Source organism: Amborella trichopoda, chromosome 1 (assembly GCF_054954075.1).
Source record: "Amborella trichopoda isolate Santa Cruz 75 chromosome 1, AtrichopodaSantaCruz75HAP2 v2.0, whole genome shotgun sequence".
NCBI classification, from domain to species: Eukaryota; Viridiplantae; Streptophyta; class Magnoliopsida; order Amborellales; family Amborellaceae; genus Amborella; species Amborella trichopoda.
Window position 1 is genome coordinate 46,358,463 of NC_142336.1, and position 13,804 is coordinate 46,372,266.

Consider the following 13,804-nt stretch of genomic DNA (forward strand, 5'->3'; position numbering starts at 1 on the left):
ATTACCTTCCAAATTTCATCGCGCGGTCACGATTGTATGGTAGTGTTTTATTTTTCATTTATTTTTTACAAATTGGAATGACCTGAAATTTAGATGATATGTACATCTTACTAATGCGCATCTAATAAAAATATAAAAAAATTATCCTTAAAAAATATTGACCAAAATACCCCCAAAACTTTTTGGGGGTATTTTGGTCAATTTATTTTATGTAAAATATTGTTTTTATATTTTTCAAAGATTCCCCTATTTTTTAATGAATACAAGCTCCAAATTTCAAGTCATTACGATTTGTAGGAAAAACATGAAAAATAAAAAACTATAGGACAATCGTGACCGTAAATTTTGGATGGTGATGGGGGTAGGTGAAATCACTATTCATTTCGGCTATAGGAATTGCGTAGTGTTTTCCTATATATATATATATATATATATATATATATGAAAAAAAATTGGGTGAGCCCATTAGCTCAAGGAAAAAATGAGCCCAACGGGCCAGATTGAATATGGGCCGATCTGATGATCATGGATGTCCGGTAGTGTTTAAATTTTAATTTTTTTTTCTACAAATCTAAATCAATTGAAATTTTACGTGTGTGTTATTCTTGTCAAGCTTGACCTAATAAAAATATAAAAAATATAATTTATGAAAAATAAATTGACCAAAATATCCCCGAAATGTTTCAGGGATATTTTGGTCAATTTATTTCATATAAAATATTTTATTGATATTTTTTAAGGATTCACCTATTTTTGATGTACAAACGCTCCAAATTTCAAGTGATTTGGATTTGTCGATAAAAATTAAAATTCAAATACTACCGAACATTCGTGATCGTCAGATCGGCCCATATTCAATTTGGGCCATTGGGCTCATTTTTTCCTGTGAGCTAGTGGGCTCACCTTAGCATGTTCATATATATATATATATATATATATATATATATATATATATATATATATATATATATATATATATGAAAATACTACGCAACGCCTATAGGCGAAAATGAACAGTGATTTTGCCTACCCCCATCACGGTCCAAAGTTCATCGAGCGGTCCCGATTGTCTGGTAGTATTTTATTTTTTATTTTATTTACAAATTGGAATGACCTGAAATTTGGAGCGTGTATTCATCAAAAATAGGGGAGTCTTTGAAAAATATAAAAAAAATATTTTACATGAAAAATATTAATCATACTACCCTCGAAATCAATTTTTTTTTTACAGATAAATGTTTTTTTATATTTTTATTACGTGCGCCTTAGTAAGATGTACATACCCTCCAACACCTATAGGTGTTGGGATGACTTTTCCACACACACACACACACACACACACACATATATATATATATATATATATATATATATATATATATATATATATATATATATATATATATATATATATATATATATATATATATATATGAAGATGCTACAAAACTCCTATAAGCTAAAATGAATAGTAATTTCTCCTACCTTCATTACTGTCCAAAGAATAGTGATTTCGCCTACCCTCATCACCGTCCAAAATTCATTGCATGGTCAAAATTGTCTGGTAGTGTTTCATTTTTCATTATTTTTTTACAGATCAAAATGACTTGAAATTTGGAGCGTGTATTCATAAAAAATAGGGGAATCTAAAAAAATATCAAAAACATATTTTCCATGAAAAATTACCAAAATACCCCCAAAAACTTTGGGGGTATTTTGAACAATTTATTTTTGTGGATTATTTTTTTAATATTTTTATTAGGTGCACCTCACTAAGATGTACACACGCTCCAAATTTCAAGTCATTCCGATTTATATATATATAAAAAAAGAAATAAAATACTATTGGACAATCGTGACCGCGCGATGAACTTTGGACGGTGATGAGTATGACAAAATCACTATTTATTTTTGTCTATAGGCATTGGGAAGACTTTTCCACACACACACACACACACACACACACACACACACATATATATATATATATATATATATATATATATATATATATATATATATATATATATATATAAGAAATGATCCTATAGGACCCTCCCCCACCAATGTGTGTAGGATCCCAAAGGATCACCATTAAATTTGGCATAGATCTATAGAAAAGTCCAAGTCTTACACCTATGTGATAACTTTTCTAGAGATCCATGCCAACTTTAATGTGATCTTTTGGGGTCCTACACACATGGGTGGGGGAGGATCCTATAGGATCATTAACATACATATGAAAAATCTAAAAACCGCCTATAGGCGAAGTGCTATAGTGTTTCACCGCCACCACAGACTTGCTATGTCTGTGGCGGTCTATTAAACGGGACCCGCAATGGATGACGCACCGTTCATTGCGATTTCATGTGATTTTTTGACGATCCACGGGCGGTCGAAAAATGGATGCCGCCCAAATTTTTCAAACGGTGATGAACCTATGGGTGAAAACAATGTTCATTTTCGCCCATAGGCTATATATATATATATATATATATATATATATATATATATATAGGGAAAAGATCATAGCCTAAACTCAATCTTGGCCAAATCCAATGGTCATGACTTCATTTTGTATTCATTTTTTATTTTTTATTTTATACAAATCTAAATCACTTGAAATTTTAAGTGTCTATTCTTAAAAAATAGGAGAATAAAATAAAAAATAGAAAAAAAATTATAAAATATAAATTGACCAAAAGACCCCTGAAACGTTTTGGGGGTATTTTATTCTATTTATATTTTACAAATTAATTTTTTATATTTTTATTAACTGCACCTTGATGAGAAAAATTAACACCAAAAATTTCAAGTGATTGTAATTTGTATAAAAAAATGAAAATGCAAATACGAAAGAAGGTCGTAGGTGTTAGATCTGCCTAGGTTCAATCTAAGTTGTTGGCTAACACTGTAGCTGTCAGCTTGTGGGTGATAAAGTCCATTCCCATATATATATATATATATATATATATATATATATAAAACTTGGGAATAGCCCACGAGCTCATACATATGAGCAGATTGAATTTGGGCTGATTTGACGATCACGGATGTCCGATAGTATTTAAATTTTATTTAATTTTCTACAAGTCCAAATCACTTGAAATTTTAGGAGTATGTTTATAAAAAATAAGTGAATCTTTGAAAAATATCAAAAAAATATTTTACATGAAATAAATTGATCAAAATTCCCTGAAAAGTTTGTGGCGGTATTTTGGTCATTTGTTTTTCACGAATAAATTTTTTTTATATTTTTATTAGGTGCCCTTGATGAGAAGAATACACACTTAAAATTTCAAGTGATGCAGATGTTTTCTTACAAAAAAATAAAATAAAATTCAAGCATCGGATATCTAGGATCATCAGATCGCCTCAGATTCAATCTGGGCCGTTGGGCTCATAAGTTCATATGAATCCTAGTTTTTCCCATATATATATATATATATATATATATATATATATATATATATATATATATATATATATATATATATAAACTCTTTCCTATGCCTATAGGCCAAAATGAATAGTGATTTCACCTATCCTCATTACCATCAAAACTTCATCGCACGGTCACAATTGTCCAGTACTGTTTCAATTTTTTTTTCTTCTAAAAATTCAAATTACTTGAAATTTGGAGTGTGTGTACATCTTAGTGAGACGTATCTAATAAAAATATAAAAATAATTTGTAAAATATAAATTGACTAAAATACCTCAAAAAATTTACAGGGGTATTTTGATCAATTTATATTTTAAAAATTATTTTTTTCATATTTTTATTAGGTGCGTCTCACCAAGATGTACACATGCTCCTAATTTCAGATAATTCTTTTTAGTAAAAACAAAATGAAAATTAAAATACTATCTGACAACTGTGACCGTGCGATAAAATTTGGATGGTGATAAGGGTAGGCGAAATCACTGTTCATTTTCACCAATAGGCGTTTTGAAGTATCTTCCATATATATTCAAGTGATTTGGATTCAAACATTAAAATTCAAACATTACTGAACATCCGTGATCGTCAGATCGACCCAGATTCAATTTGGGTCGTTGGGCTCATTTTTTCCTGTGAGCTAGTGGCTCACCCAAGCTTTTTCATATATATATATATATATATATATATATATATATATATATATATATATATATATATATATATATATATATATATATATATATACACACACACACATACACTAGCGGTCGCTAGTGGCCCAACGACCCAAATTCGATCTGGACCGATCCAATGATCATTATTGCATCTCTCATTTGAATTTTAATTTTTTTTTATAAATCTAAATCACTTGAAATTTCGAGTGTGTGTTCTTTAGAAATAATAAAATTCAATAAAAATATCAAAAAAATATTTTATGAGAAATAAATTGACTAAAATAACCATGAAATATTTCAGGGCATATTTTGCTCAATTTCTATATTGTGAATTATTTATTTAATATTTTTATTAGGTGCGCCTTGATGATAATAATACACACCTAAAATTTCACGTGATTTTGATGTCTAGAAAAATTAAAATTAAAATTCAAATACGAAATGATGTCGTGTCTATTAGATTGGCCCAGATTGAATATAGGTCGTTGGGCTCATACGTAGCTGTAGACCCACTGGCTCACGCTTGTTTATGAATGGTGAATTTATTAATCGTGTATTCTATTTTTTTAAAAAAGTTACTTTTCTGGGGCAATTTTGTAACTTGAACATTCTAACTTGAACCTTTGTATCTTGAGGGGTTGTCAGCTCTAAACAAACCCTATATATATATATATATATATATATATACTTCTACTCCCTAGCAAAGGGGAAAAGCCCTGTCACACCCCAAGAATTTACAATACTGTTATTCCAGAGATGTGACAGACAAAACATATATACATCTATTGATAGGACAAATTTACAGTATCTTCCAAGGTTGATCTTGACTATCACTCAAAATGAATCCGCAGTTATCCTGAAAAAATGTTTACCATAGTTTGATGAGTTTGGCTACTCAGTAAGTGATCATCATAATCCTAAAAATAATCATGATTGAAAGATATCAATATTTTAAAAAATGGATGTCTTATTAAAAACAATAAGAGAAAGAACATTTATGGAGAACAATTTTACTTTCAGGAATACACAATTAAACATAATCCAAAAGATTAAATGCGTAAATACCATTTAACAGAAATGCATCATTAAAAGGATTTCACAAAATACCCTACTGGCGTCCCAAGTAGGTCACCTATATACCCCATCAGCGTCCTGATGGGTCCACTTAATCCCTATCGGTGTCCCAGATAAGTCCACTTAATCCCTGCAGGTCCACTTATACCTCACCGGCGTACCGGATGAGTCCACTTAAACCCTACCGGCGTCCCAGATAGGTCCACTTATACCTCACCGGCGAACCGGATGAGTCCACTTGCATACTTAAATTATTTCTAAATCTCTTTAAACATTCGAAAGCAGCAATATCATGTACTCAACATATCACTGAAACCATTAATATGAATTTCACTTCAACCATTAATAACAGTCACTCTCTATAACATTTCACAACAATACTATAATCAATTGCAAAAATGTCAATTTTTAAATAATAAGGCAGTCATTTGCACATGAATTTTACACTGTCTAAATATTCAAAACAGTAGAAAGAAATATCACAATTTTACTAAAAGCAGAAATATCACATTTATTTCTAACAATAGACAAGAAAAATAAATAAATTTATTTTTCTAATTTACAGCATTCAAAATTTCTAACATAGATAAAATATCACAATTTTTATTAAAAAGATTATTTTTCAAGATAATGAGGTCACGTTCGCATAAAATTTATTGCGCCTAAAATTCATGATAATAAGCAGAAATAATTATTTCATTTTATTTTTAAAAAGAATGGATTATTATTCGAGACAATGAGGTCACTTACACACAAAACTGATAAAATAAAGATCCTAGACGGAAATATCACTATTTATTAAAAATAGACTATTTTTCAGAAAGACGATGTCACTTATCCACAATTATTTGAGAGGGAGCTTCCGATAAAAATTTTCGGTTCGAGAGAGAAGTTCACTGTGTTTCGACCATAGAGAGATCTCAAAGTTTTGTTTTAGGGTGGGAGTGCTCACATCCCCTATTTAAATTCTTATAGCGTATTATTATATTATTTTCTTACGCTCTACCTCATACCTGAGGTGTCGCGTTAAAAGCAGACGTTTATCGTACGAAAACCACGTCCGCTAAAGGACGTTGCCAGCTGCAAGCAGCAGGAGGCAAAAGCAGGCAAAAGGAAAAAGTAAAGGAGGCAAAAGGAAAAAGTAAAGGCAAAGGCAAATCTTTTTGAAAATAGTGATGGTCCTCAAGGACCATCATATTCAAACAGAACATCACCTATTTAAAAGCGTATTTTCTCCCTTTTTTTTTTTCTTTTTTTTTTTTTTTTGAAATTTTAGGATTATTACAAGCCCCTATGGAAACCTCACTAGATATCATTCCAGTAAATATTACCCAGTCACCAATAAGAATAGAACCTGCTTTATCACCCAATAATAGTCCTATTTCCTATTCCCCAAATATCAATTATCCAACTTATTCAAGCCAACCTTCAGCTTCTCCTCCAACTCCAGTTTTTCAAACCTCTACACCAAAAAAACCAACTTTATCCAGCAAAACTCCATATCTTGAAACCTATTTTGTTGTTGATGCAATCATAGAATCCAGACATGTGAATGACAACCCAAATAGTGTTGCTAAGTATTACTTATGCAATAATCTTTGTCCATCTGTAGGTACCAAAACAAGAGAATGGTACGAAATGATTCTGCTAGAAACAGAGTCTATTTCCTTGGTACATTATAATCAAAAGAATTAAAAAATAGTAGCATATTCAAAATTACAAATAAGAAAAGTATTATCTTTTGAAGATTGGGGATCAGACCCTTCCAAAGCCAAGAGAATATATTCCCCAGATTTCCCAAATAAATACTACAGACATGCTGATTACATAGATGCTTGGCATAAGATACTGACACTTCAAAACCCATATAATTCTCACACTTGGTTCTTACAGTTTAAAATGCCTATAAACACTCCATTTCCAAATTGGTTTCGTAACTGGTTTGCAACATGGGGATCTTTAACCCAAATACTTCCTGAACCTCTGCAACTCTCTCAAAACCGTTTTATTGACTTCAATGGGAGTGATCTCAATATAGATTACCACTTATATTTTATTGCTATGTATCAAGTACCATGGATCGTTAAATGAAATTTTGTAATATCCTCAAATAACACAAATAATTTTGAATATATGCCATGTTTAGGCAAACAAATTGCCATAAAATGGTGGGACGTCTTTGTCTACCATAATATTGAACCAGACAATATACAGCTCAAAAGAATCCCATTAGCATATGGCTCTCATTCATACTCCAACCCAAATAGTCTAACAGAATATATTACCATAATGAAAAAGCAAAATCCCAGAGCCACCAAAGAAGAACTAGAAAAACAACTACTGAAAATATTTGAAGAAGAGGCAGAAACTGCCAGCACACCAAGCACTCCTGAAATAGAAATACCACTTGATACACCAGACCCATCAGGACATGGAATGTCCCAAAAACATACCTTGTATTAACCCAAAATGGATACCATAATATTTATGATATGACATAAAGCAAAGATGTGACCATATGATATGACATAAAGCAAGGATGTGACCATATGATATGACATAAAGCAAAGCTGATGTGACCCAAAGCAAAGAGAATATATTTCAAAGCAAAGCTGATGTGACTCAAAGCAAAGCTGTTGTGACCTAAAGCAAAGCTGATGTAACCTAAAGCAAAGCTGATGTGACCCAAAGCAAAGCTGATGCGACCCAAAGCAAAGCTGATGTGACCTAAAGCAAAACTGATGTGACCTAAAGCAAAGCTGATGTGACCTGATGTGACCTAAAGCAAAAATAAAATAGATGTGACCCAGATATGACCCAAATAAAGATGCTCGAACCACCGACGAAGCTCCACCTGTCTCCACAATTACTCAAAAGATGCTCCAACCATCTCATCAACAGGTCTTTTACAACTAAAGCAAGAATCCCGAAGATAAGGATGGATGATCCTACAACAAGGACCAACCACGTGGCACCTACTTACATCTCTTACTTCTCTATAAATAGAGAGGAAAAGAAACATTGAAACACACTCTCCTCTAGGAGAACAACCCCGCTTCTCTTTTTCATCTCTCTTCTCTTTCAAAACCATTTATGTGTGACTGTAATGTAAAAGCCTTACCAGATTATTACCTAGACGAGTGGAAACTATTATGCAGTTACTGTATCTGCACATTGTAAGTTTTTATTTTATGAGTCTGTAACAGTTTGTTATTTTCGAGTTTATTTCAGTCTGTATTAAGTTTGCTTCAGTTTGCTTCAAGTTTGTAATAGTTTACAGTTGTTGTTATGATAATACGTGTTGTATGTAGCATAAAGATATATCAAACTACTTATAATACATGGATTACTATTGATGTTACTCCTGTATCTCTCATTATTATCATAATATTAAGTCTCTATTTTGGTTATCTAAGACTGATAGTATAGAATGGTAGATCTTGGTTAGAATTGGTATCAGAGCCACACCATAATCTTCTTTAAAAAGTATCCAAAAAATATTACTACTAAGAGTAATACTTTAGGAGAAAGAAACCTAAGTAAATTCCTCCATTAAAGAAAGTTGGCCCGAGAGTTGAGGTTAGAGACGCTCAGACACCCAGTCTAAAGACCGTTAAGGCCAGGAGAGCCGCTGAGGTCGAAACAGACATAAGAGGTAGTCAAGGAGGACTGTCTAGATAACACTCATCCGCAACCTAATAATGGAGAATTTCATTAGGAATCTATCAAATAAAGCATTACCCCAAACTAGTAATATTCTAAGGATAAAAAATAAAGAAGAGATAGTAATAGATAGTATTGAAAACCAAATACAGAACTGGAATATACTTAAAGTCCCTATAAGTGATATATATAAGAAAGGATCTTTTAACTTCAAAGTAGGTTATGCTATAAAAACCGTAGAACAAACTTTATCAGTAACAAGTACCCAGGAAGACTTTCAGTTATTAAGTAATAAAATAATACAATCCCATAATGATAAAAGTTACAATTACCTTCATATAGGTTTAATACAAGTAGCTATTAAACCATTAACTAGGTTAGGACTTAATAATTCAATATTAGTATGTTTAAGAGATACTAGACATAATAAGTTTAATGACTCCTTATTAGGTATGGTAGAATCTAGTTTATGTAATGGTCCAGTTTACTTTAATTGCTTCCCAAATTATTCTATATCATTAAAGGAGAAAAATATCCTTAAGGTATTAACTCTAAAGTAAAACTCTTAGTAGTAATATTTTTTGGATACTTTTTAAAGAAGACTATGGTGTGGCTCTGATACCAATTCTAAAGACCGTTAAGGCCAGGAGAGCCGCTGAGGTCGAAACAGACATAAGAGGTAGTCAAGGAGGACTGTCCAGATAACACTCATCCGCAACCTAATAATGGAGAATTTTATTAGGAATCTATCAAATAAAGCATTACCCCAAACTAGTAATATTCTAAGGATAAAAAATAAAGAAGAGATAGTAATAGATAGTATTGAAAACCAAATACAGAACTGGAATATACCTAAAGTCCCTATAAGTGATATATATAAGAAAGGATCTTTTAACTTCAAAGTAGGTTATGCTAGAAAAACCGTAGAACAAACTTTATCAGTAACAAGTACCCAAGAGGACTTTCAGTTATTAAGTAATAAAATAATACAATCCCATAATGATAAAAGTTACAATTACCTTCATATAGGTTTAATACAAGTAGCTATTAAACCATTAACTAGGTTAGGACTTAATAATTCAATATTAGTATGTTTAAGAGATCCTAGACATAATAAGTTTAATGACTCCTTATTAGGTATGGTAGAATCTAGTTTATGTAATGGTCCAGTTTACTTTAATTGCTTCCCAAATTATTCTATATCATTAAAGGAGAAAAATATCCTTAAGGTATTAACTCTAAAGTAAAACTCTTAGTAGAAATATTTTTTGGATACTTTTTAAAGAAGACAATGGTGTGGCTCTGATACCAATTCTAAAGACCGTTAAGGCCAGGAGAGCCGCTGAGGTCGAAACAGACATAAGAGGTAGTCAAGGAGGACTGTCCAGATAACACTCATCCGCAACCTAATAATGGAGAATTTTATTAGGAATCTATCAAATAAAGCATTACCCCCAAACTAGTAATATTCTAAGGATAAAAAATAAAGAAGAGATAGTAATAGATAGTATTGAAAACCAAATACATAACTGGAATATACCTAAAGTCCCTATAAGTGATATATATAAGAAAGGATCTTTTAACTTCAAAGTAGGTTATGCTATAAAAACCGTAGAACAAACTTTATTAGTAACAAGTACCCAGGAGGACTTTCAGTTATTAAGTAATAAAATAATACAATCCCATAACGATAAAAGTTACAATTACCTTCATATAGGTTTAATACAAGTAGCTATTAAACCATTAACTAGGTTAGGACTTAATAATTCAATATTAGTATGTTTAAGAGATACTAGACATGATAAGTTTAATGACTCCTTATTAGGTATGGTAGAATCTAGTTTATGTAATGGTCCAGTTTACTTTAATTGCTTCCCAAATTATTCTATATCATTAAAAGATCCAAATATCCTTAAGGTATTAACCCTAAACCTAAAAACCCAAGGATTCGATATGATCCAAGGATCTCAGAATTTAGCCATAGTATATAGAATATGTTACAAAGTTATGACCACATTATGCCCTAATGTTTTACAACATGATACAAAAGGAAAAACAATACTTTTCCAAACCAATATTGAAAAATCTAATACTATTATACCAAAAACCATAGAATGGTAAGAAATTATTCTACCCGAATCATGGTCAATCTACAATGAAAATCATCAGTATCAAGACCCAAGAATAAATAATATTCCATAAAGAATATTAGAAAATCCTAATGGTAAAATAGAAATCCAATTTACCAACAATAGAAGAAATAACAGTAAAGATGATTATGAAATAAAATCATCTACAAAACCTATAATAGAATTACCAAGAAGTTCTACTTCTTCTATAAAACCAAACTTAGAAAGTCTATATAGAACAAGAGAAAATATTATCATCCCACAATATAGGTCCATACAAAAATCTGAACCAGAAATAACTGACTCAGAAATGGATTTTCAAGTCTTAACTCTTACAGAAGAAAAAAGACTTAGCAAACAATTTATAGAAATGGATTACTTATCTGAAGAAAATAAGGAGATAAGAACTTGGTATAAAAAACATTTTCAACCTAGATTAGTAGAATTATTTCATATAAAGTACAATAAGGCACGAAAAAGAGAACGATATAACAAAGGATTTTTTGTCTGGTTAAAAGAAATATGTAGGGAACGAAAAATACATATTCCTAATTTTGAAATAAATACAATACAAAGTCAATATGCTTCATATGAAACAACTGAAGGAAATACAATGACAAGTATTCACCTTCCTGAAAAAAGTATTATTATAAAAGGATCAAAACAAGAATTAAAATTAGAAACAAAGACTACACCATATAAAATGAGCACAGGAGAAATAATACATAAAGCTGAATTAATTCCACATGTAATAGAACAAAATAACTATACAAATTTATATATGCAATCTTTAGGAAGGCAAGCATCCAGAATTGAAAATATGTTAAGACCTGTATCAATAAAAGAAACCAAAAATGTTTTATTTAAACCACCTCCATCACTTGATAAAGAAAATTTTAATTTTAGAGAAGACAACAAAACCCTAATGGATCAATTAATATCAAAATTATCTAAATTAGAAATTAAAGGGAAAACTTTTAACATTCAGGACAAAGGAAAAGAGAAAATTGTTACAGAAATCCCTGAATCATCTACATTAACCTTACAAGAAGAGACACATATGATTGCCAACACAATAGAAAATATGGAAGAAGCCTTTACGGAAAATAGTCATGAACAAGATAATAATATTATTCAAAGAATAGTATATGGAAAATCATGGAAACCTTTAACAGCTAGGCCTTATCATCATAGACCTACCCCTGTTGATATATAATTCGAAGAAGATTTGGTAGCCCAGAATATTTCCTATTCAGGAAGATCGATAGTAAATTGGAATATAGATGGATTATCTGAACAACAAATATTAGACACTATGAAACATATGACCATGTATGCCTCTGCGTGCAAAATGGTAGGCAACCATGATCAAGAGGTCGCCAAAGCCATTGTTTGTGGTTTCACAGGATGGTTTCGAGGTTGGTGGGATTTCCACTTACCTGAAAATACATAACAACAAATTTTGAATAATACTCGCCAATGGACTGTTAAAAATGAAAATAATCAAGACGTCTTATATTCCGAAAGTGATGCTGTTAATACTCTCATTTACACCATAACACTTCATTTTGTGGGGAGTACAACCTTACTTGAAGCTCGATCTGAAGATTTGTTATCTAATTTAAGAAGTCCAACCCTATCCCATTATAAATGGAACAAAGATGTTTTCTTTTCCAGACTATTAAGCAGAGAAGATAGCCAGCAGGATCATTGGAAAGAAAAATTTATTGTTGGATTACCTTATTTATTTGCAGAAAAAGTAAAAACTAGATTAAAAAGTAAAAATGGGGGAATCCTACCATATTCTGTTTATACATTAGGAGAATTATCTTCAGAGATATGTGCAAAAGGATTAGCCTATGTACTGACATGAAATTAAAGAAACAATTAGATAAACAAAAAATGACTGGTAAAAAAGAATTAAGAGACTTCTGGGAACAATTCGGATATCATATAGAAAAATCTAGAGATAAATTTCATAAAAAGAAAAAATATAAGACAGAAAGAAAAGAAAAGAAATCTTATAAAAAACACAAGAAAGATAAATTCATAAAAAGATTCTCTCCAAAATACAAGTACCATAAGAGTAAAAGGAAATTACCTGTATGTTATAAATGTGGAAAAGTTGGCCATTATAAAAGCCAATGTAAAATAAAAAAGAAAATAGATACTATAATCTTAGAAGAATTCATTAGAAATAAACTATATGATATATTACAAATATATGATGATGATTCTTCTGAATCTTCCACTGATACTACAATGGTAGGACAAATAGAAGATGAAGATTATTTCATGTCCTCAACAGAACAATCTGGATCTGAACAGAATATAGAAGAATGTTCCTGTAATATGCTATCCAAAGAAGATACATTAATATTAGACCTTATAGAAAAAATAAATGATCCAGAGGAAAAAAGAGAAATTATTACCCAATTTATCACATTAACAAAAGCAAAAAATAAACCAATTCCATTACTCAAACCACCAGAGGATTACAATTTTGTTGAAATACTCAAACGAATTAATAAAAAAGATATACTTCAAAGAGAACCTACAATATCTGAATTAAAAAAAGAGGTAAATGCAATAAAAACAAAAATAGGACAATTAAAAACTAGAATAAAAATATTAGAATTACAGAATGACATATCAGGAGCTGTAACTGATACAGACGAAATCGAATTCGATCAACTAGCAGATCCTAGTAATAAAGAACCAGAAACCTTCAAAACCAAAGAAGTTGAAGAAAATATATCGGTAAACTTAGTAAATAAAATTATTTCTCAAAAATGGTTTATATTAGTAAAAATTGTCATC